The sequence below is a fragment of the Gracilinanus agilis genome, chromosome 4 (assembly GCF_016433145.1).
Source record: "Gracilinanus agilis isolate LMUSP501 chromosome 4, AgileGrace, whole genome shotgun sequence".
Classification (NCBI taxonomy): Eukaryota; Metazoa; Chordata; class Mammalia; order Didelphimorphia; family Didelphidae; genus Gracilinanus; species Gracilinanus agilis.
In genome coordinates this window covers 16,391,458-16,414,644 of record NC_058133.1, presented here as the reverse complement: position 1 = coordinate 16,414,644, position 23,187 = coordinate 16,391,458, and the positions used below count along the sequence as shown (strand labels likewise).

Genomic DNA, 23,187 nt, shown 5'->3' with positions numbered 1-23,187 from the left:
CTGGGACTCCATTAACTCATTTGTAAAATGAAGAGGTTGGACAGGATGACCCGAAAGTTCCCTTGTGGCCCCAATCTATGGCCCTCTTACCTTCCCCAAAGTCTTGCAAATCCCCCCCATAGTAAAAGGTGACTATAAGGATGCTTGAGTTAAGGTGAATAAAACTTTGAGCCCCAGCTTCCCCTTTTTCATGGAGGGAGCATTTATAAAATGCTTTCAAGCACTTTTTTCATCTGAAGAAAAAGAAGAACACTAGATTTAGAATCACCAGATCTTAAATTGAAATCAGGAGGGCTTGCTCTGAGAACCAGTTAGGTTGTTTCTTTAACCCACATGGCCATAAGCAAGACACTTCTCTGGATCTCAGGGAGGAGGTTGGGATGGCCGATCTTGGAAATTCTTTCCTTCCTAAACCCCATGATCTGCGATCACGGTCACTTTCCTAAGGATGCCCGAGGATGCTTTGGGATGCGCCGCGATTCCATGGGAAAGAGTGCACTGTTCAACCCATAACTGGGCACATACAGTCTGCCTGACCAGGACTTAAAGGCCAACTAAATCAAAACTGTAGTGATGGCCACATCCACCTTTGGTGCTAATTAGATACCCCGGAAAAGGGAGAAAGATGGAGATCAAATGGTTCAGTTGAGTACATCTTTCCACCACCACCCCTGCAAGGCAATGGAGGGTAGTAGATAGAGCAGTGGGCTTACAGTCAAGATGATCTGAGTTCAAATCCTGCTTTAGATACTTTTTCACTGTGTGACCCTAGGCAAATCGCTTTTCTGATCCTTATAAATAGGGATAGTTATAATATTTAAAAATCTTATATATTGTAATATGGAATTATAGTTATTACATATTCTATTTCTAAATAAGCATGCTTAATATTTATAGTGTTTATTATATTTATAAAACTGTTTTATAGATTATATATTGTTATACATGTTACATATTATACTTGTGTAATTTATCACATTTATAGATGAGTATATTTTATATTTATAAATAGGACCACTTACTGGCTGATCCTCATCAGTGTAAATATGGATAATAGCTATAGCACATGGTTCACAGGGTTGTTGTGAGAAGCAAATGAATAGTGCATGTAAAACTCTCTAAATGGAAGATAGTCTGATTAATATGACCGTGAGAAGTCTCCCTCCTAGCTCAGGTGTGTCCCGATTATGGAAAGGAATTCCTGAGCAGACCTGATTCCTGATAGAACTGAGGGAAGGGGCCAAATGGCCACCAGAGACCTACCGGGAGGTCACTCACTCCCATCACTCCGGGTCCTCCTCATTCTTTACCAGTAGAGGCAGAAATGAATCCAGCCATCTTCAGCATCTCCCACACCGACTCTCCAGAGATTTTGCAGGCTCTCAAATACCACCACCACCGCCACCACCACCACCAAAAAAAATATTTCTCAGTAAAGAGAATCTTTTGTTTATTTCCAAATGGAACTTGCCAACAGGGTTTAGATTTCCCCCACCAGGAGCATCAGGGACAAAGCAATGGCTCCTTGGGGGGAGGAGGAGGGCTCTCCCTTCATCCCTCTGTCATAGCAGCTGATGAATGACCCAAAAGCCTCCCTTCGGCTCCACCCTCTGGTCTTCTTGGCCCTCAAAGCCGGATTCCATCTTGTTTACTGCGAGGTCCCACCAGCTGCACATGATACAAATGGACTGAGTAATGCTTGCAAACAGAAAAGTTGCAAAGAATCCCAGACTCTCTGAGCCATGAGGGACCTTAGGGACCATCTCGTTCAGCCTGTACCTGATCAAGTAACCCTTCCACAGCAACAGATGGTCTCCCAGCCCCATCTTGACTGTCTCTGGGAAAGAGAAACTCACTCTCTTCTTAAAGAGCCCATTATGTTTGGGGCAGCTCTAATTTCTTTTTATTTTTTTCATTAACTTTATTTTTTACTTAGCAAAAATATATTTTTTCTCCCTTTTACCTCCTCCCATTGGAAGGAAAAAATGTTTTTTCAATCCAAACATGGCCAGTCAAGCAGAATAGAGCAATGTATGCTTCATTCTGCATCCTTAATCCATCACCAGGGGCAGCTCTCCTTTTTAGAAAGTTTTTATTTTCCTTATTTTGATCCCAAATCTGCCTCTCTGCAACTCTAGCTCATTATGCCTAGTTCTGGAGCCAATCAGACCAAGTAGACTTCAAATCAATTTCTGGTTTTCTTTTTAACCCTTGGCTTTGGTCTTACTAAGTAGTGATTCCAAGGGAGAATAGGCAAAATTGGGATAAAATGACTGGCCCAGGGTCACACAGCTAGGAAATGTCTTGAGGCCAGATTTAAACCCAAGACCTCCCATTTCCAGGCCTGGATCTCTATTCACTGAGCCACATAGCTGTCCCTTTTCAATTTCATAAATGATCATTAAGTGTCTTCTCTCTACCTAGCACAATGCCTGGCACTTAATAAATGTTTGTTGCTTAATTAATTGATTCCAAAGTATTTGGGATACAAGGGGGAAGTGGGGGACAGGCCCTGCCCTCAAGGAGCTTATATTCAATTGAAGGATACAATATGTAAATAAATAAATACAAAATGGTTTGAAGGAGGGAGCACCAAGCAGCAGGAGAATCATGAAAGGCTTCCTGTAGGAGGTGACAGGAGTTGAGCCTTGAAAGATGCTAAGGCTTCTAAGAAGAGAAGATTGAATTTTAGGCCCCTGCTAAGGTATAGAGACGTAGGGGAAAACAGATAAGCCAATTTGACTGGAGTCTGGAAGATATGAATGAGAGAATGTGAAATAAGACCAGGAAAGTCTTCTAGACCAGATTATAATAGGCTTTAGTTAGCAGGTGAAGGAGCTTATTTTTTATCCTCAATCCACTAGAGAGCCAATGAGTATTGTTCAGTAGGCTAGTGGCATAGTCTTAGGTTGGTTCCTTAGAATTTGGCAGCTGTGTAGAATCCCTCTTTTACAAATCTCCTTCAAACACTTGAAAAAGGATACTCAAATATCTTCTTCTCCTAGCCAAATAAGCATGTCTAGGTACCTCCACTGATCTTGGTCAGGACACCATCTTGACCCACAGGAGAGTACCTGCTGACATTTTGTAGTTTGCCCTGCCTGTCTGGGCTTCATCCAGGTGACCTGCTAGACCCAATAAGTGAAGCAGTTCACTCCATTAAAACCATAAATGCAGCTCCTTTAATATGGTGGAGAAGGGCTAGAAAAGGAAAACTAACATGACCAAAGAGTGTCCAGAAGGAGAAAAATCCTGGTCCTCTAGACTCAGTCAAGGCCAAGTTAGAACCAAGTTCAGTTCTAGGCTGGAAGTTTTTGGAAGGAAAGCCTGATAAGTCTGAGAGAACCCTTCACCTTTGTTGTACCAGAGGTTCTTTTGGCAGACTGGTACAGTCTAGCTATCTCTTCTGGGAATGATTTTTTAAAATAATTGAAGAAAATGCTGACTTTCCAGTAGAAACTAATGAAAATTTAAAAACTTTTCACATTCAAATTCATAGATCTATTGAAAATCTGTGGACCCTGGGTTAAGAACCCTTGATCTAAGGGAAAGGAAGCAAGATGGTGGGCGAAGGGCCTTTAACTCATGCCATAGAAGAATCAGGGGAGGAAAGTAGAGCAGAATAGAGAACAGAATGCAACAGTGATCTTCCAAGCACAGAGAGAGGGGTCACACTTGTTTGGCTTTGGCCCCAGATGGCAGAACTGGGGGCAGTAGGGAGAGAAGCAGATTGAGTCTTGAAGGAAGGAAAAACAGCTTAATGATTTGAAGGCTGGGGGTCTAGAGTCGGAAGAATGAGGCAAGTCCATGATGGATGTCCAATGTGGAAATTCCATTTACCAGTGAACCTCATCTATAACTTACAGCCCTAGAAAGCTTCCTGGGGGCACTGAGATGTAGGACATCCATTCTTTGTGGACCTCCTGGGCTCTTAGACACAATAAATCTCTGGACATCCTTTTTTCTAGAGAAGCAGAAATCGGAGACAACGACATTAGAGCGTTGTTTCTGGGTTGGGCTGTTTTGTTGTCAACTGCAGAGAAAGCCTGGGAAACAGTGCCCTCTGGCCTCTGGGCTACTGACTTCCTCACCCAGCAGGCAACAGGTTATCCCTCTCTCCCATGTTCTTGGAACCAGATGTTTCCTCTGAAAAAAGAATGGAGTCTCCATTCACCTCGCTCAGGTCAACAGAGTTTCCGAGGGTAGGCAGAGAGGCAAACTGCAGGGATGTGTTGGGCCAGCATGGATGCTGGAAGCAGGTCCAGAGGAGGGGCTTCACTTGAAGAAAAGCTCTGCTGGGGAAATATCCAGATTTAGGAGGGGGTTATGGTGTCCTCCACAAAATCAGAGAGAGAGAGAGAGAGAGAGAGAGAGAGAGAGAGAGAGAGAGAGAGAGAGAGAGAGAGAGAGAGAGAGAGAGAGAGAGAGAGAGAAAGAAAGAAAGAACGAGAGAAAGAAAGAGAGAAAGATTTTTTTCCATCTAAACCCAAGTCAATGCAATAGGCTTTTAGTAAATGCTTCCTCTTTGCCAGGCTTAATCTAATGCCCTCCAGGAACAACTCAAAAATGAACAGGAAAACCTTCCTCATCCCTGGCAGGTGGCCAGTCATCCATTCTCCACCCAGTGACATCCAGGGATAAAACCAAGGAGGGAGGAAAGTTTAGTGGCTTGCCCTGGGTCACACAGGTATCAAATGACAAAGCTGAGATTCAAACCCAGGTCACAGGATCTTAGCTCAGATCTTGGAGGAGATGTCAGCTTCATTTTACAGATGAGGAAACTGAGGCCTTAGGGAGGTCAATGACTTGCCTAGAGGCACACAGGGAGTAAACATCAGAAGCTAGTTTTGACCCCATGTTCTATGATGCCAAAGCATCACATTGCCTGCCAAGGGAAACTCAACATCCTCTGGGACAACTCATTGTACTGCAAATCCCTTTGTCTGAGCTCTTAGGAAATTTTTTCTTTTATTGAACTACAATCATGATACAACAGAAAGACAAGTGACTTAGAAATCAGAGGCCTGAGTTCAAATCCTGCCTCTGATACATGCTGGCACTGCCTTTTTCTCTCTGAATGACCTAAGAAAGCCGTTTTTCCCCTGTTCTCAGTACTGTTGTTCAGTCATTTTTAGTTGCCTCCTCCATCAGCTCTGATGGTTTCCATAGAATTCTGCTGACTAGCATGTGTACTAAACCTCCATCACTCAAATTATTGCCTAACCACACCTCTCTAGTTGATTCTTAGAACTCAGTTCCCTCATTATTTCCAAGAATTCTAATTTTGTCAGTGGAAATACATCCACCACTAATGCAGATAGCAACCCCTCTGCCATGTCCCAGCAGGTATCCCAGACCTCAGGATTGCTGTGTTGGTTTGGTCGCCACAAGCATTATGACTATGCCCTAGGACCAGCCTGGTGTTTTGGGTCAATTTTCTCTGTGAAATTTCCCCTTGATTGGGTTTGGCCCATTGTTCTAGCCCAGGGGCTCTTCACCTTGGTCGTGCCGTGGACCCTTCTGGCAGCCTGTGAAGCCAAAGATCCCTTCTTAGAATAATGTTTGAGGGGGCAGCTGGGCAGCTCAGTGGAGTGAGAGTCAGGCCTAGAGACGGGAGGTCCTAGGTTCAAATCCGGCCTCAGACACTTCCCAGCTGTGTGACCCTGGGCAAGTCACTTGACCCCCATTGCCCACCCTTACCACTCTTCCACCTATGAGACAATACACCGAAGAACAAGGGTTTAAAAAAAATAATGTAAAAAGAAAGAACAACTAAACAAAAATTAAAAGTAAATTTAAAAAAAAAAGAATAATGTTTGAAATACCCCAAATTACAAAGGAAAATAATTGTCCTGAAATACAGTTATGCAAATATTTAAAAAACAAGTTCATCGGGGCAGCTGGGTAGCTCAGTGGAGTGAGAGTCAGGCCTAGAGACAGGAGGTCCTAGGTTCAAACCCGGCCTCAGCCACTTCCCAGCTGTGTGACCCTGGGCAAGTCACTTGACCCCCATTGCCCACCCTTACCACTCTTCCACCTATGAGACAATACACTGAAGTACAAGGGTTAAAAAAAAAAAAAAAAAAGTTCATCATCCCCTTGAAATTGGAAGGATTTCAGGTTAAATAAGAATCCTTGCTCAAGCCTATTAAGATCTCTGTAGATCATGATTCTGGTCACCAATGTGTGGAGCCCATCCATGGTGAGTGTTCTCGTTTTACAGCAGAAGATGCCTATAAGTGGCCAGTTCTCCAAAGTCATTTAAGAGGTCTAGTCGCAAAACCTGAGTCATGCTAATCACAGTCGACCTCCTGTCCTAACTATCCATGATTCTAGTTCAAGTTTCTTGTCATTCACCATCTTTCTATCTTCAGTCCTAAATAAGGTTCTTTGAAAATATCAGAATCCCATAATTCCAAAGTGAGCAGAGACCTTCACATCCATCTCCTCTAATCAATACCTTGACAAGAATCCCCACTCTAGGGGACAGCTGGATGACTCAGTGGATAAAGAGCCAGGCCTAGAGATGGGAGGCCCTGGGTTCAAATCTGGCCTCAGACACTTCCTAGCTGGGTGACCCTGGGCAAGTCACTTAACCCCCATTGTCTAGCCCTGACCACTCTTCTGCCTTAGAACCAATACATAGTATAGATTCTAAGACAGAAGGTAAGAGTTTAAAAAAATAGAAAGAACCCCCACTTTACAGGGTACCTGATCAGTGGTCTTCCAGATTTTTCTTGAAGGCTCCAATGAGAAAGAATCCACTCCCATCACTATTGAGGATGCCCACTCCACTTTGAGATGGCTCTAATTGTGAGGAAGTTGTCCTTGCATAAACACACAGTAGGCACTTAAATGTTTGTGAAATGGATTTTTAAAATTCAAAATGCATCCATTGTGTTAAGTGACAGATATTATCAGCTTATCAGTCCTTATATTGAGGGCTAGTGGCATGGTGGTGTAGTGGAGAGAGTGTTGGACTTGGAATCAGAAGATCTGCATTCCGTATTTATATATATATATGGAATAATCAGTTATTATATATATGTATATAATAACTGATTATTCCATTAGCTATCATCCTCTCTCATCCAACAAATACCTGTTTGGGATGTTCCCAGCATTCATTTCGCTGAAATACACACATGACAATTTCCCCTACAGCATCAGAATTCTCCTTTTCATAGCAGAAATAATTTTAGTACTTTAATTGGTTTTTCACTTCCAGCTTCTTTGCACATTAACTGATAACCAGCCAATAAGCTGCAGCCTCCCTCCCTCGTTGTGGTAGAGGATGCTGAGTTAGGGACAGCCTGTTCCAGCCTCCATCACTCCCCCAAATACTTCCATGTTATTGCTCATTTACACGACTGTGGCGTGGGGGCCCTCTCTTGCACATTAGATCTCACACAAGGATATAACTTGCACAGGAGAGCTCACATTCGAATGGGAGCTCCTTGAGGGCAGGTACCCTGCCCTTCACCCTTCTTCATACTCCCAGACCCTCCTGCTTAGTACTGACCGCTATTCCTCACACGATTTTCGCCTTGCTTGAAAAAACTCTTCAGCACTCTTAGAGGCAGTTGGTGGCCCAATGGAATAGAGCCCGGAGTCAGGAAGACCCAAGTTCAAATCTAGCCTCCCCTAGACAAGTCAGTTAATCTTGCCTCAGTTTCCCCTACTATAAAATGGGGATACTAATAGCATGTACCTACCAGGGTTGCTCCTAAGCTAAGAACTATGAATGTGACTTCCCCACATCAATAAGTAACCAGCCAAGAGGCTTCTCCCCTGGAGAATCCACCTGTGGTAGGGAAGGGAGGGAACCCCAGTTCCTGGGAGCTTGCGCCATCGGAAGGTGAGCTCTGGCAGGTCACCCATCACCTGCCAGGGGAAGGCATTCGCATTTAAAGGAGTATAGAAAAGACCCTCCCTGAGCCTCGATAGAAGCCAGGAGATTATGAAAGAGATGTGGAGGGAGTTAGTCTCAGCCATGGAAGACAGCAACGCGCTCCCAACCACATGCTTAACAGCCTCCTCTGGAAGAAGGCATTAGGGGAGTGGAGCGTATTTCTTCCAGCGGGCATCTCTGCTCTGAAAGATGGCACTGCTAAGGCTGGCCACCATCACCCCAACTGCATCTCATTGTTCAGAATAAGGTGTGTAGCCTTTCTCTCCATCCCCTTACTTTCCTCTAAGTTGTGCCATTCAATCTCTCTTCACCAGTAGGCTGGTATTTATTTATTAAGAACTCGCCGTACTCTCAGCAAGGGAGGGCATCTATGCTCTGCCAGCAAGTGCGCTTTCTGGTGACTTGGGGAAATGGCTGGAGAAGTGCTGGTGGAAAGTCTCGGGGTACCTTCTCATCTGGCATTAAAAGCCTATTCCACTTTGTCCTGGATGGAGGAGGCTAGGGGGGAGAGCAGGCACCAAAGTGAGTTACGAAGCGGGGAGCACGCTTTGGGAATGTTTATTATGTCAGATCCACAGCTGACATAATCAGCTCTAATGGGGTGGTGATCTCATTGAATTGTAGATTGCCATGAGTGACTGAAATACTACAGAGACTTAAGGGAGCCCCACATCCATACATACATACAGACAGACTAGATTATGGCGAGCCTGCATCTATTTTAGCCCAGTGGAAAGTTTCTTTCTGCCTTTGACTCTTGCACTCCATGATCCCCACCTCCATGGATCCCCATACTGTAGACCCCCCCATGCCTCCCCATTGGGGGGTCCCCGGGAACATAACAAAGCCAAGGTCTCCATTTCTCAGCCCTGGTCCTATTGATTCGCCCTTTCCCTTCTCCCTCAACATACCTGCATGCAGACACACACATGTATGCTCCCTCCATCACAGATAATGGGGTATTGGATTAGTCTGCCTCGCTCCTGCACCAGGGCCCCCAGTCAATTTATTGACTTTTCCAGAGTGGCTGGTACAATCATTGTTACAAGGAGAGAATAGAAAGCGAGGCTGTCTCTAGGAGGCAGGAAGGGAGGGAGGGAAGAAGGTGCTTTGTTCCTCCCTTCCCATTTTGGGGGCCTCTCGGGTCCTCGTGGCTTTCCATGGCAAAGATCTCTGTCCTTCAGTTAATCAGCTCCCTTCCCTCTAAATTATTTATTCATTGGGACAGCCTGGTTGTAGTGCTGGGGCGAGAGCATTTCTGAAGGTGTGGATCCCCTTCTGATGGCAGAGCCTGGAATGGTCTCCCTGTTCTGATTTGGTGCCTGCTTTTAGTGGTTCCTTGAAGGGCAAAGGAAAAATTTGACATTCTAGGGTGGGAGTAGGGAAGCATTCCTAGTTCAGTGGGGGAGAGGACGGGGAGGGGAAGGTAGGTAGTGAACCTTTATAAAGCACCTACTATGTCCCAGGCAGGGCAGCTAGGTAGCACCACAGTGCACAGAAACGCTGGGCCTAAAGTCAAGAAGACTCATCTGCCTGAGTTCAAATCTGATCTGAGATGCTTCCTAGCTGTGTAACCCTGGGCACCTCAGTTGTGTCATCTGTAAAATGAGCCGGAGAAGGAAATGGCCAACTACTCTAGTATCTTAGCTGTGTCATCCTGGACAAATCATTTCACCCTGTTGGTCACAGTTTCCTCATCTGTAAAATGAGCTAGAGAAGGCAATGGCCAAGCACTTCAGCAGCTTTGCCAAGAAAACCCCAAATGGGGTCAAGAAGAGTCAGACACAACTGAAAACGAGTGAAGCACAGCAACAAAAATGTCCCAGGCACCATGTCCAGCACATGGGATTCACAGAAAGGCAAAAGACAGTCCCTGCCCCTGAGGAGCTCACAGTGAGGAAGACAACATCCAAACAACTATGAACAAACAAGCCTTAGTCAGGATAAACTGGGAGGCATCAGCAGAGGGAAGGCACAGACTCTGAGGAAGAGCGTTTACACACTCCCTAGAGCAGTGATGGGCAAACTAAGGCCCACAGGGTGGCCCCCTGAAATGTTCTATCCAGGAGCACATTATTCCTAATCTGACGAATACAATGGGTAGGATACAATACAAGGAAACTTCAAAGAGTTGCCTCAGAAACAGACTGACAGAGGAGCATTTCCTTTCCTTTGGCCCCTCTTTAAAAAGTTTGCCCATCACTGGTCTAGAGCATTAAAAAGCCTCCACAGTGTAACTCTGGGCTCCCACCAACCTTTTCAGTTTATTTCAGATTGTTCCCCTTCACACACACTATCTTCCAGCTAAACTAGCCTAATAATCATTCACCAAAATTAATCTTCCTTCTCCCACCTCCACATCTTTGCCCAAAGGCTTGGAAAGAACTTTTTTTATTGTCTTCATGGTGTAGAATCTTTAGCTTTCTTCAAGCACAGTCCAGGTGCCATTGCCTACATGAAGCTTTTCCTGATCCTTCATATTATAAACAGTCTCTCCCTGCCAGTGATTCCCAAAGTGGGCGCTACCGCCCCCTGGTGGGTCCTTCAGCAATGCAGGGGAGCGGTGATGGCCACAAGTGCATTTATCTTTCCTATTAATTGCTATTAAAATTTTTAAAAATTCATTTCCAGGGGGCTAAGGAATATTTTTTCTGGAAAGGGGGCAGTAGGCCAAAAATTTTTGGGAACCACTGCTGTAGACCCTTCCACACAGAATCCCCATATCTTAGTGCTGCCCCCAGAAACACAACAAGGCTAAGGTTTTAGTTCTCCATTTCTAGCCCTGTTGGCTCACTTTCCTTCTCCCTTGGCAAGCAAATAGGCATGCGTATGGGCATACACATACACACACAAACATGGGATATTAATTTCTCTCTCTCTCCATCCCTTCTTTCCCCTCTCCTTCCCATCTACCTACACATATAACCTCTTTAGGCTTCAGTGCCTGCATCTGATAAATGAGGGAGTGGTGCCATCTTTGGGGGCATTCATAGTACATACTTAGTGGTATAGTGCTCAGGAAAAAGGGAGCTGCCAGACCCATTGTGCCTTCTGTGATGGTAGAGCCTTGGCCAGAATCTTGTCCTCATTTCTGGGTCCCACAGTTTAGGAGGGGAATTGGATGCTGTTCAGAGGGAAGGAAGCTGGTATTGTGGTAGGACTTGAAACCATCTCCCTTAGAGTTGACTGGATGAACAAGGGAAGAGAGACCAGCTATTTTCACATATCTGGAGAGCCCTCATGTGGAAGAGAGATGAGATTTGTTTTGTGTGTCCACAGAGAACTGAGCCAGAGACAATGAGTGGCTGTTCCAGGGAGGTAGATTTCAGCTCAACAAAAGGATCATTTCCTAAGAATGACAGCTATCCAAAGAGAGAATGGGCTATCATGTGAGGCAGCGAGTGACCTCTTCCTGGAAACATTCGACCAAAGCTTGATGGCGACCATGAGGGAACTGGGCTGGATGATCTTAAAGGGCCCTTCCAACTCTATTCGCACCATTTTGACAAATATGTATCAAGTGCCTACCATGTTAGGTTCTTAGGATACAAAAACATAACCCAAACAGTCCCTGCCTCCAAGGAACTTACACTGTATTTGGAAGATACAGCATGCACCTAAGAAAGCAATACAACTTTCTGGAGAGAGAGAGAGAGAGAGAGAGAGAGAGAGAGAGAGAGAGAGACAGACGGAGAGACAGACAGAGAGACAAACAGAGAGGGGGAGAGAGAGAGAGAGAGACAGACAGACAGACAGACAGACAGAGAGACAGACAGAGAGAGACAGACAGAGAGGGAGAGAGAGAGCGCTAATAGCTAGAAGGCCTCTTTTAGGAAATGGCATCTGAGCTGGGCTTTGGAGGAAGCTAAGGATTCTAGAAGGTAGGAATGATGAAAAATGTTTAGATACAGGGGAACACTTGGACAGATGTGTGAAGGTCCATGATACAATGTAGAGTTCAGGGAACTATTCTTCAACCATTTTGGCTAGAATATAGTACTTGAAAGAGAACATTATTATGAAGGTAGAAAGTGGGGCAAGAAGATAGGGCAAATGGTGGGTGGCTTTCAATACTAGATTGGAAATGCCTCATTTTTCTACTCGGTACCTTTGAAGATCTTTGAGTGAAGGTAGGTTAGTTGGGTGGGGAATGGTTAGAGGGATTGCTTAGGAATATCAATTTGGTAGCGAGAGAATAGAATAGAGAGGGAAGAGACCAGAGGAAGAAAGACACTAATTAAGAGGTTACTGAAATAATCCAGGGAAATGGTGATAAGAGCCTCAATGAGGGTTGAGGCAGTGTGAGTGAACAGAAGCCAAAGGGCCCGAGAGATGTTGTGGGGGTAAATTTAACAAACATGGCAGCCAATGGGACATGGGAGATGAAGCCCAATGGCTGAAGATGTAGCCTTGGATTCAGAAAGAAATGGGTTGTCTAAGCAAACCCCAGGCAAGCCACTTAACAGCTCTGGGCCTCCGTTTCTTCATTTGTAAAGGGGGGAGTGGCCTTGATGGCCTCTAAGGTCCATCGCAGCTCTAGCTTTGATTCCATGGGTAGAAGATGACTGTCGCATACCCACGCGGCTGGAAGGATAGTCATGCCCTTCCCCTAAATTGAAGAGTTTTGGAGGAGGATGGGTACAGGCTCAAAGGGGGAGAAAAGAAGGAGGAGGAGGACTTCAAGAATTTTTTTGCAAATTTGAAAACATAACTTTGGGGATTTGGCAAGATTATCTTTCATAAATTTTAGCCACCTTTTCATCTGCATGTTCTAGTTGTAGTTCACTCCTGATTTAGGGGAAACTTAGTAGAAGGAAGGTGGAGATTCACTTGAGACTGGCGTTAGCGTTTTAGATGGAATATTTCATTTTAAAAGGACACATGCCAGCTTTTGAGTGGGAGAGGGGGCAGGTAGCGGGGAGGTGAGATTTTTAGTAAGTATGCATATTTGAAAGACATTTCATTAAAGTTCATCTTTCATGCCTTGTATCTCTAGACCCTCCCATAAATCCTAGGCGAATGGACAAAAGTGAACCAGGTGTCATCTATGACCTGGATACGAAAGGTCAATCTTCAGATTTATGGCTTTTGCTGTGAAAAGAACATAAAGATTTCTGCCAACTGGAGTCTCTCCATCCTTTAATGTTTCCCACTAAAGATTATAAAAATCGAGGGATTAGGACCTCATTGCTTAGTGAAGGTCAGAAATTAAATGAGATGGGCTAAGTGTCATCCCTGTGGGGCAGAAGTTAACGTCTCAAAGCCCCTGGTCACCCTTGGCAGTCAGCAAGTGAATGGACTGTGGGCATTAACCAAGCTAAGGATGATCCGAGAGCCATGGCAGTACTTAATGGCATTATTAAATTAATTAACTGTAGTATCCTCCTACTCCGCCCTTCTGCTACCTCGTCCTGAAACATTAATGTCAAGTGACTGTCTCTTGATCACTTTTTTTTTTTTTTTGGACTGAGAAAAAGTTGAGATAAAAGATCGTAGATGGGGGATCCTGTGGGAGAAAGTACTTAATGGATCCAGAGGCCATTGAGTCCTTCATAGTTATTGGGAAACGGAAGCCCATGTAAATAGACTTTCCCAAGGTCACACAGGTAGTAAGTAGCAGAGGTAGGGTTTAAACCCAGGACCTTAACTCCAAATCACCTTGCAGTGGTTCTTAAACTTTTTTGTGTCATGTTCACCACCACCGCAAGTCCCTTTTGGTGGTCTCTTTATAAGAACAATGCTTTGATGTGTACAAAATAAAATGTAAAAGACCACAAAGGAAATTCAATGTCAGTGAAAATAAAGATTTAACTGTTTTCCCATCTTAAATCACAGATGCATCTACCCATGACACCTGCCTAGGTTAAGAACCCAGATGTTAGGGGCAGCTGGGTGGCTCAGTGGATTGAGAGCTTGGCCTAGAGACAGGAGGTCCTACGTTCAAATCTGGCCTCAGACACTTCCTAGCTGTGTGACCCTGGGCAAGTCACTTGACCCCCATTGCTTAGCCCTTACCACTCTTCTGCCTTGGAGCCAAAACTCAGTATTGACTCTAAGAGGGAAGGTGAGGGCTTAAAAAAATAAATCCTAGGGAATTGCTGGGAGCTCTTGCTCCCATCACACAGCTAGTCAGTTCAGAAGAGATCATAGATCTGGCTAGGAGAGACTTTCAAGGCCATCATGTCTAAACCTTCATTCTCCAGAGCTTAGAAAGGTCTAAGTGATTTGCCCAGGGTCATGGTGGTTGTTGATCAGTCATTTGGTCCTATCTGACTCTTCGTGACCATAGGCACCAACTGTCCAGGGGATTTTCTTGGCAAAGATGCTGGAGTGGTCTGCCACTTCCTTCTTTAGATGTCGGCAGGGGTTAAGGGACTCAACCAGGGTCACATAGCTAGCAAGTGTCTGAGCTCAGGCTTTTGGACTCCAGGCCTGCTGCTCTATCGACACCGTGTCACCCGACTGCCCTTGATGCACGCCACTATTAAGTGTCAGGGGTCGGACTTGAATTTTAGCCCTCCTGAGTCGACAAACCAGAACATCTCATTGTCATGGATAATAGCTCCCATTTATAGATTGTGTCGAGGTTTATCATTGTGTTCTGTAAAACTCAGGGATCTGAGCTCTGCCTGGACTCTTCATCAGCCTTCACAAACCAAGAATTCTTTCCAAATATTGACAATTAAGTTCCAAGTTTATGGGAATAATTCATTCTCCAAAAGGGAACTTCTTTTCCTTTCAGAAAAAAAATTCACAGAAACTGAGAGTTAGCAGGAACCTCAATCAAGCAACATTTCTCAAGCTCTCACTTGACCAGAAGCCCCTCAGTCTAAGCCACACCTGCACAAGAATTAGTTGTGCAAAAATCTCCAACGAGGGGCCATCCGGCCTCAGCTTGAATGAGCGGAGCCCACCTCAGTGCTCCCGGGCAGCCCTCTCCACTTTGGGATGGCTAAGATTCTTGGGACTCACTTCTCCTGACCCCAGACCTAAATCTGCCTCTGGGCAGCTGCCCCCATTGTTGGTGGTTCTGCCAGGCAGAAGAAGCCCCTTCCAGCTCTTGGAATCCTTGTCTCCCTGAGCTAACCATCCCCGGGGCTCTCCCCCAGTCTTCCCATCACAGGAATCCCAAACCTTCTGCCATCTTGATCAGCTTCCACCAGCGGTTTTCTAGCCCTGCCTCCTGTGCTTCTGTCAGTGCAAACTGAGATCCCTGGTCAGTGGCGCTGCGCCCATTTGTTTGTGTCTGGAGCTAATGGTTCTCTGGCTCCCTTGTTCCACACAACCTCCAGCTTCTCTCCTTCACAGCTAAGATAGAGGTTAAAATTCCCATCTACCTTTGCAGCCAAAGTCTTTAAAGTGCAATAATAAGCAGGGAGGACCTTGGATTTAAAGTTCAACATTTACATGTGTAATTTGGGCTGATTCCTTAGTTGGCATTAATTACATTGAAATTGTTTAATTAGAATTGAACTAAAATTGATCATTAGAACTAATTCAACTTGATGGTCTTCATGTGCCTTTCTCTACAAATATTATGAAATACGGGGGCCAGGAAGAAGTAAGAGGGCATTTCTCCATTTCTCATGGTGGAGAGGCAACATGGCCCAGGGGAGAGGGCACGGGATTTGCTTTTGGAAAGGCCCGCATTCAGATCCCGCCTGGGGGCACCTACTAGCTGGGCAATTCAAAACGTCACCTAATCTCCCCATGCCTCAATTTTCTCATGTGCAGAATAAGAGATTAGGACTGGATGCCCTCTAAGGACCCTGCCAGCTCTAAAGCAAGAATACTATGGCACCGTTTGTCTTTTAACTCTTGCCTTCTATTTTAATATCCGTTCTAAGACAGAAGAGTGGCAAGGGCTAGGAAGTCCGGGTTAAGTGACTTGCCCAGGGTCACACAGCAAAGAAGTATTTAAATCCATACTTGAACTCAGGTCCTTCTGACCCCAGGTCTGGAACTCCATCCACTGTGCTACCTCGCTATCCTCTATGAAACTATTTCTTTCTCTTTTTTTTTCCTTTTAATTAAACCCTTACCTTCCATCTTAGAATCAGTGTCATGTATTGGTTCCAAAGCAAAAGAGGTGAGGGCTAGGCAATGGGAATTAAATGACTTGCCCAGGATCATACAACTAGGAAGTATCTGAGCCCAGATTTGAACCCTGGACTCTAGGGTGAGGCTCTCAATCCACTGAGCCACCAACTCTCTCTACCTCCCACCCCCCAACTATGCTACTTTTTGAATGAAAAGCAGTGTGATGGGAGAGAGAGGGCCAGCCTGTCCCTGGCCGCCTTCTCCCATTGCTCCTCCCCGGCTGGGTTTTCCAACACAGTTTGGACGAGGAGGCTCTCTTCCAGCTTCCGATTCTCCGGTCCGGCTAGAACGTCCTTTAGGCCGAGAGTTAACGAACTTGTGTTTTTTAAAAAGTGTTTGCATCTCCCAATCAGTCCCCACAGAATTGGTGTCCTTTGCAATCCTGTGTATTTTATTTTGTGCACTGAAACACGTGCCTCTGAGGAGGCCTCCACAGGCTTCTCCAAACTGCTCCCAAAGGCACGGAGAGAAGGCTAAGGACCCTGCGCCGGGGCTCGCTCCCTCTCCAGGGTACCAGGGCAGCCCTGGGCCGGCCATCCCTTCTCCCACGCGCTCCCCATTGGACCGTCCGTGGGCCGTCCACTCCCCCACATCCACTTCTTGCACAAGGGTCATCCCTGGAAATGAACTGTTGCCTACTTGCAGAATATTTTCTCCTGTCAGAGCCGTACCCGAGGCTCTCCGAGCCTCTGACCTAATTGGACTGTTCCCTCCCCATCTCAGGCATCTTCCTGGAAGGCCAATCACTCAACCCTTCCTTCCCTTGGGTCTTGCATCCCAGCGACCTTTGCAGAGCCAGAACTGCTGAATGGGCCTCCTCCTGGAATGCACTAATGTTGCTTGCCCCCCGGGTCACCCCTGGATCATCTCACATTGTGCTCAGGACTCTCCCCCTCCCCCTTCCCTTCCCTTCTCTCTTACCGTAGGAAGAACTGCACAATGGAGAGACCAGACAGGAATAAAGTCATGGGAGGGATGGGAATTCCAGGCACTTTTAGCCTGGAGATAAGACAGCTTCTAGATGCCCTGGATTCCCTTCTGAGAAAGAGCTCGTAGATGAAGACTTGTTAGGGTCAGCTTAAATGGACCCAGTTACAAAATGAGCGAGTTCTTGGGCAACAGAATTGATAGGGCACTGGGCATGGGGGAAGGTCTAGGTTCAAATCCTACCTGGAGCACTTGCTAGCTGGGTGACCTTAGGCAAGTCATTTAACGTTTATGGGCCTCAGTTTTGTTATCAGTAAAGTCAAGAAGTTGGACTAGATGGCCTCGAACATCCTGTCCTGATCTAAATCTATGATCCCTTTTGAAGTGACCAACTGGAAGGGACCTCAGAGACCATCTGGTCGAACCTGGAGCCATACCAGGATCCTCACTGTGGCTTGGACTCAACATATTGAAGACAGAACCTATTTGCCTCCCAAACTTCTCTAGTTTTGTTGATTCTACCACCATCCTTCTAGTTACCCTCTTGGAAATCTCAGGACTGTCCTCCATCTTTCCCTTCCCCTCGAACCCCATATCCAAATAGAGGCAAAGCCTTACTGACCATAACATCTCTGCCACCCAACCCATTAACATTTACTCGTACATCCTCTATTCTGTTTTAGACCTCATCCGTCTCCTCTCATCTAGGCTATTTCAGAAGCTTCCTCCATTCTCAAACCGTTCCAATTCAGCCCCCATTCAGCCACCATATTGATTTTCATAAAACAAAGATCTGAAATCTCGACTCTTCAATCCTCCCTCCTCTTCAGGAATCACTTACTAAATATTTATTAAGCACCCACTGTGTTCCAGGCATAAGTGCTGGGACTAAAAAGGAGGCAAAAGAGAGTTCCTGCCCTCAAGGAGCTTACAATCTACGAGAGACTCAACATACAAGCAAATATATACAAAGCAAAAATTTATACACAGGTTTTATAAAGGGGAAAGAATTAACAGAAGGAAGGCACTGGAATTAAGAGGGCCTGGGGAAGCTGTCCAGTAAAAGAAGCTAGAGAAAGGCTGGCGTGAGTCTGCCAGAGATGGGCTTTTCAAGGCAGAACAAGAATCCAAAGAATGGATCTTGGGGCACATTTATAAAAGGCTTCATGTGGCTTTAAGCTATTAAAGCTTCTTCCTTTCTTTCTGTCTTCCTTTCCTCCCTTCTTACTGTTTTTATTTCTCTGTCTTAATATATTTGTGTGTGTGTGTGTGTATGGCATTGGTTTTCTATGTCTGCCTCTTTCTGTCTTTCTGTGTCTGTCTCTGTCTCTCCTTCTCTCTGTGTCTGTGTCTGTGTCTGTCTCTCTCTGTCTTTCTCCTTCTCTCTGTCTCTGTCTCTCTCCCCTCCCCCCCTTTCTCCTTCTCTCTCTCTCTCCTCTCCCTCTCTCTCTCCTTCTCTCTGTCTCTGTCTCCCTCTGTCTCTCTCCTCTCTCTCTGTCTCTGTCTCTCCTTCTCTCTGTCACTTTCCTTCTCTCTGTCTTTCTCCTCTCCCTCTCTCTCTCCTTCTCTCTGTCTGTCTCTCTCTGTCTCTCTCTCTCTCATTCTCTCTGTCTCTGTCTGTCTCCCTCTGTCTGTCTCCTCTCTGTTTCTGTCTCTTTCTCTCTGTCTCTGTCTTTCTCTCCTCTCCATCTCTGTCTCCCTCTGTCTCTCTCCTCTCTGTTTCTGTCTCTTTCTCTCTGTCTCTGTCTTTCTCTCCTCTCCATCTCTGTCTCTCTCTGTCTCTCTCCTCTCTGTCTCTATCTCTTTCTCTCCTTCTCTCTTTCTCTCCTTCTCTCTGTCTCTATCTCTCTCTGTCTCTGTCCCTTGGTCCCTCTCTCCCTCCCTCCCATTCTCGGCCTCTACAGCATTGGTGAAACTTTCCATTGTGAAGGTGCCCAGCCTGGGCGGCTGAGCCGACTCCCCAGACTCTAAAACTGTAACACATTCCTTAGCTGAGCCTTGGAAACAGAGGCTGGGTATGCAGGCGAAGTTCAGAGGGGAGCGCATGGAGATGAGGCCCAGCTATAAACTCCCGAGGAGGGATTTTATTTAGTTTAAACCTGAACTTGAACTTGGCAGCGGGTTGGGCGGTCAAACAGGAAGCCATGTTGTTCCCCAGACAGTCTGCCAACACCAGAAAAGGGAAGAGTCTTTCGTTCTATAAGTAAAGAGCCCTTCGCATTTCAGCTTTCTCGAATGCCCAGAGCAGCATGTCTCGGAGAACTTTCCAGCAGCAGAAATCAAAATGAAAATACCCGATGGGTGGATTTGCCACCCATCCAAGAGAATAGGCAGTGGGGTCTCCTCTCCATATGGCGATTTTAAGAGGCAAAGGGATATTTTAATTTAAGAGCCAATAAACATGCAACAGTCTTCCCTCCAGTAATTGTTTTTATGAAAATACAATAAAGTTATAGTATGTCGGGCTTTATGGCTCCAGAGTGGAAAAGCCAGCTCGAGAGAGTTCACGAGCAGTTTGGTTCATTCTTACTTCCTCATTACGTCCAAAGGACAATGAAGTAGGTGCCGACCGAAGATGGAGGGAGGCCATTGCTGTCCGTTTAGTTAAAATCTCTTCTTGGCCAAGCAGGCCTGGCTTCAACTGTCTTGGGTGTCCGTGAGGCGACTCCTTTTCCCTTCTCTGTCTCAGATTTATAATCCGTGCCGGGGGGGATCTCGGGGTCCTGGGTTTAGAGCTGGAAGGAACCTTACAGGCCATCTTGTCCAGCTTCCGTGGAAACAAAAGAATTTGCTCAGAGTCCCAAAGTAAACGGCCGATCTAGGATTCAAATCCAGGACACAGATTCATAGTCAAATACTTACATTATTGCACAAGTAAAATCTATATCAGATGACTTGACTTGCCATCTCTGGGAGTGAGGAAGGATCCCAGGGAGGGAGAGAGGGAGGAAAGGAAGGGGAGAAATTTGGCTCAAAATTAGAATTTAAAAAAAAGATTGAAAATAATTTGATATGGAATTGAGGGAAACAATAAAATATCAGAAAAAAATAAAAATAAAACATCGGGAAAAATAAATACATCTTCTAGAAACATGTTTAAAAAAAAGAATCATAGTCAAGTCAAATCCACAAACATTAAGTCCCTACTGTGCGCTCTGCTAGTGATCATTGAGTCATAGAGTGAATGCTAGAAAGCACCTCAAGTCCTGTTTGCTCATTTTACCCAAGAGGAAACTGAGGCTACAAAGGTTAAATGTCTTTTCCAAGACCCTCCAGCGAGTACATTTCTGAAACATAATTCAAACCCAGTTCTTCTTGCTTCCAAGTCCTTTGGTTCTGTAAATCATAGTAAGATGATTCCCACCTGATCTTGTCTCTAACTTGTTTACAGATGGCAGTTTGTTTGTTTATTCTGTTAGGCTGGGAGCTCCTTAAAGGACAGGGACTGCTTTTTGCTTTTGTATCCCCAAACAAAGAGCACAGAGTGCCTGGCACATAGGAGGTGCTTCATAAAAGCTTGTCAAGGGGCAGCTAGGTGGCTTAGTGAATTGAGAGCCAGACCTGGACACAAGGAGTCCAAGGTTCAAATCTGGCCTCAGACATTTCCAGGCTGTGTAATCCTGTCCAAGTCTCTTAATCCCAGACACCTAGCTCTTACCACTCTTCAGCCTCAGAACCAATACTTAGTATTGATTCTAAGCCAGAAAGTAAGAGTTTGTAATAAAATAAAATAAAATAAAAGCTTGTTGATTTGAATTGACCGTACTGCCAGAAGGTACCTTGGAGGTCATTTAATCCAGCCTCCTCATTTTACAGATGGGAAAACTGAGACCCAGAGAGGAGGTGGCTTTCCTCAGGTCACACAGGTGGGATTCAAACCCAGTTCCTTTCTATGATCCCATAATTCTGTTGGATCTAGCCTGAACTCTTGAGAGGCAAATGAAAGGGTAAGAATGGCCACTGGGCTTTCTTTTATGCCCAAGTAATTTGTCAAAATATCCTTGTAGACAGGGCTGTGGAATCTAAACATTTCTGTGTGTTTCTGTCTCTCTGTCTCACACACACACACACACACACACACACACACACACACACACACACACACCCCATTTCTTTCTCCTTCTCTCTCCAAGGGATTTTTCATTCACCTCTACAGGAAAAAAAAATCCAGGATGAAGCTAATTGTTTGTGGTAATGGATATTGCTTAGCTGTAAATTTAATCTACAAATTTAGAAGGGCGTAAATCCGTACATAAAAAAAGCATTTGCTGTTTCAGCATAAAAAATACTGTCATTTGAAACTGCAAACTTCCTTAGCATATTCCTCCCCCCGACCCCCTCCAGCTCCCCCTGAGTTTGCTGAGCAAGTCACGTCTCCACAAAGAAAAGTTGGGGAGGAATGAAATCCCGAGACATTCTCTTTACTCTGTGGATGGGAAAAGGAGCTCCTGAAGGCTCGCCCCTCTGGGTCATCACTGGCCAGAGTGGTTTGGGAACAGCCGCACCACTGGTCAGCTAGAGAGAGAGCCCTCTGCTTGCAGTCCCCAGTTAGGAGTCACTTACGCCATGACCACTGGGCTCTCCTGGATTACCACCTGACCGGATCAGAATACGGTGTGATTTCTAAAGCCCTTCCCAATGTTCCAAATCTTCTATATCTCTCATCCCATTTCATTCTCCTAATAGCCTAGAAAGGGAAGGAGGGTAGACATTAAAGAATCATAGACTTTTAGTCATGGAAAGGGCCTTGGCAGAGAGGACTGGCTTGGGAGCCTAGAGACCTGGGTTCAGCCTCTCCTTTTGGCATTTATTGCTGGTGTGGCCTAGGACAGGTCACCTGACCTATCGGGGCCTCAGTTTCTTCATCTGTAAAATGGAAGAGTTAAACGTGACGATTTCCAAGGGCCCTTCTAGCTCTAAACTGATGAGTCTCTACTTGTCCAGGGTCACACAGCTGGTCAGGATCAGAGGATTCAACCCTGGTCTGTCTCAGCTCCTATTCTAGTGTTCTTTTGGCTCTAGTTCATGGCCCTTTCCCAGATGAGGTTGGGACAACAGAGCCACTGGCAAGGCGCCAACTGCCCAAGTACCCTCCCCTCCCAAGGAATACTGAAGTGATATTGAGAGTCAGTTTGTCATGCCTTGACTTCTCCCCCTGGAATAAGCAAACCAGTTAAAGACTATCGCAGGGTTCTGGGGGGAGTCCTCAGATTTGGGAAGAACTTTTCCATTTAGAGGAAGAAAAATAAATATAAAAGATCACGGATAAATGGATAGAACAGCATTTGCTGATCGGGAATAACAGAACCCTTTTTTTTTCTAATGGAAAAGCTAATGGATTACCTTGTAAATCTTCCAGAGCCACCATCAATCAGTCCAGGTACAAGCATTTCTAAGCATTCCGGATTTAGGCACTGGGGAGATTAAAAAAGGGGGTGGGGGGACAGCCCCTGCCCTTGAGGAGCTCACATACTATCAGAGGAAATGCGCATATATATATTATGGATTATAGATGTGTGTGTGATTATATATGTTATTGTTTTAGGTAACATATAACATTATGTATTGTCCAGCATACAATGCATACATAGTATGATCTATTACAAATAATTATATAGCATAATTATAGCATCTTATATTATATACATATATGGATATGTCTTGAATATATGTGTGCCATATAAAATAGGTATGAGCTTATATAATATATGGCATGAGGATATGTTATATGATATCTAATGTAAAACTACGTACACATATATAATTGCATTATCTAACCTCATTATATTATAGGTTATCTATTATACACACATAATAGTTATACATACATATAATAGATTATTATAATATAATAATATAATAGATAAATAGATAACATAATGATATTAGATTAGATTATTATATATACATATAATAAATTATATACACATGTAATCGATAGTGATAATATTATAATAATATAATAGATAAATATAATAGATAACAACAATGTTAGGTTATATCATTAGATTCGATTATATACACATATAATAGATAACTATAATACAATAATAATATAATAGATAAATATAATAGATAGCACAATGATGTTAGGTTATATGATTAGATTAGATTAGATATACATATAATAGATAATTATAATATAATAATATAATAGATAAATATAATAGCATAATGACATTAGGTTATATTATTAGATTCAATTATTATATACACATATAATAGATAATTATAATATAATAATAATA

At 44.5% G+C, this 23,187-nt stretch overlaps 1 protein-coding gene across 1 annotated transcript in view; it reads left to right on the top strand.

Moving 5' to 3' along the window:
* Positions 1 to 23,187, top strand: part of NFIA (nuclear factor I A) — a gene marked incomplete at its 5' end in the record, with an annotated part of 248,847 nt that overhangs the window by 200,722 nt on the left and 24,938 nt on the right. The window lies entirely within an intron of this gene.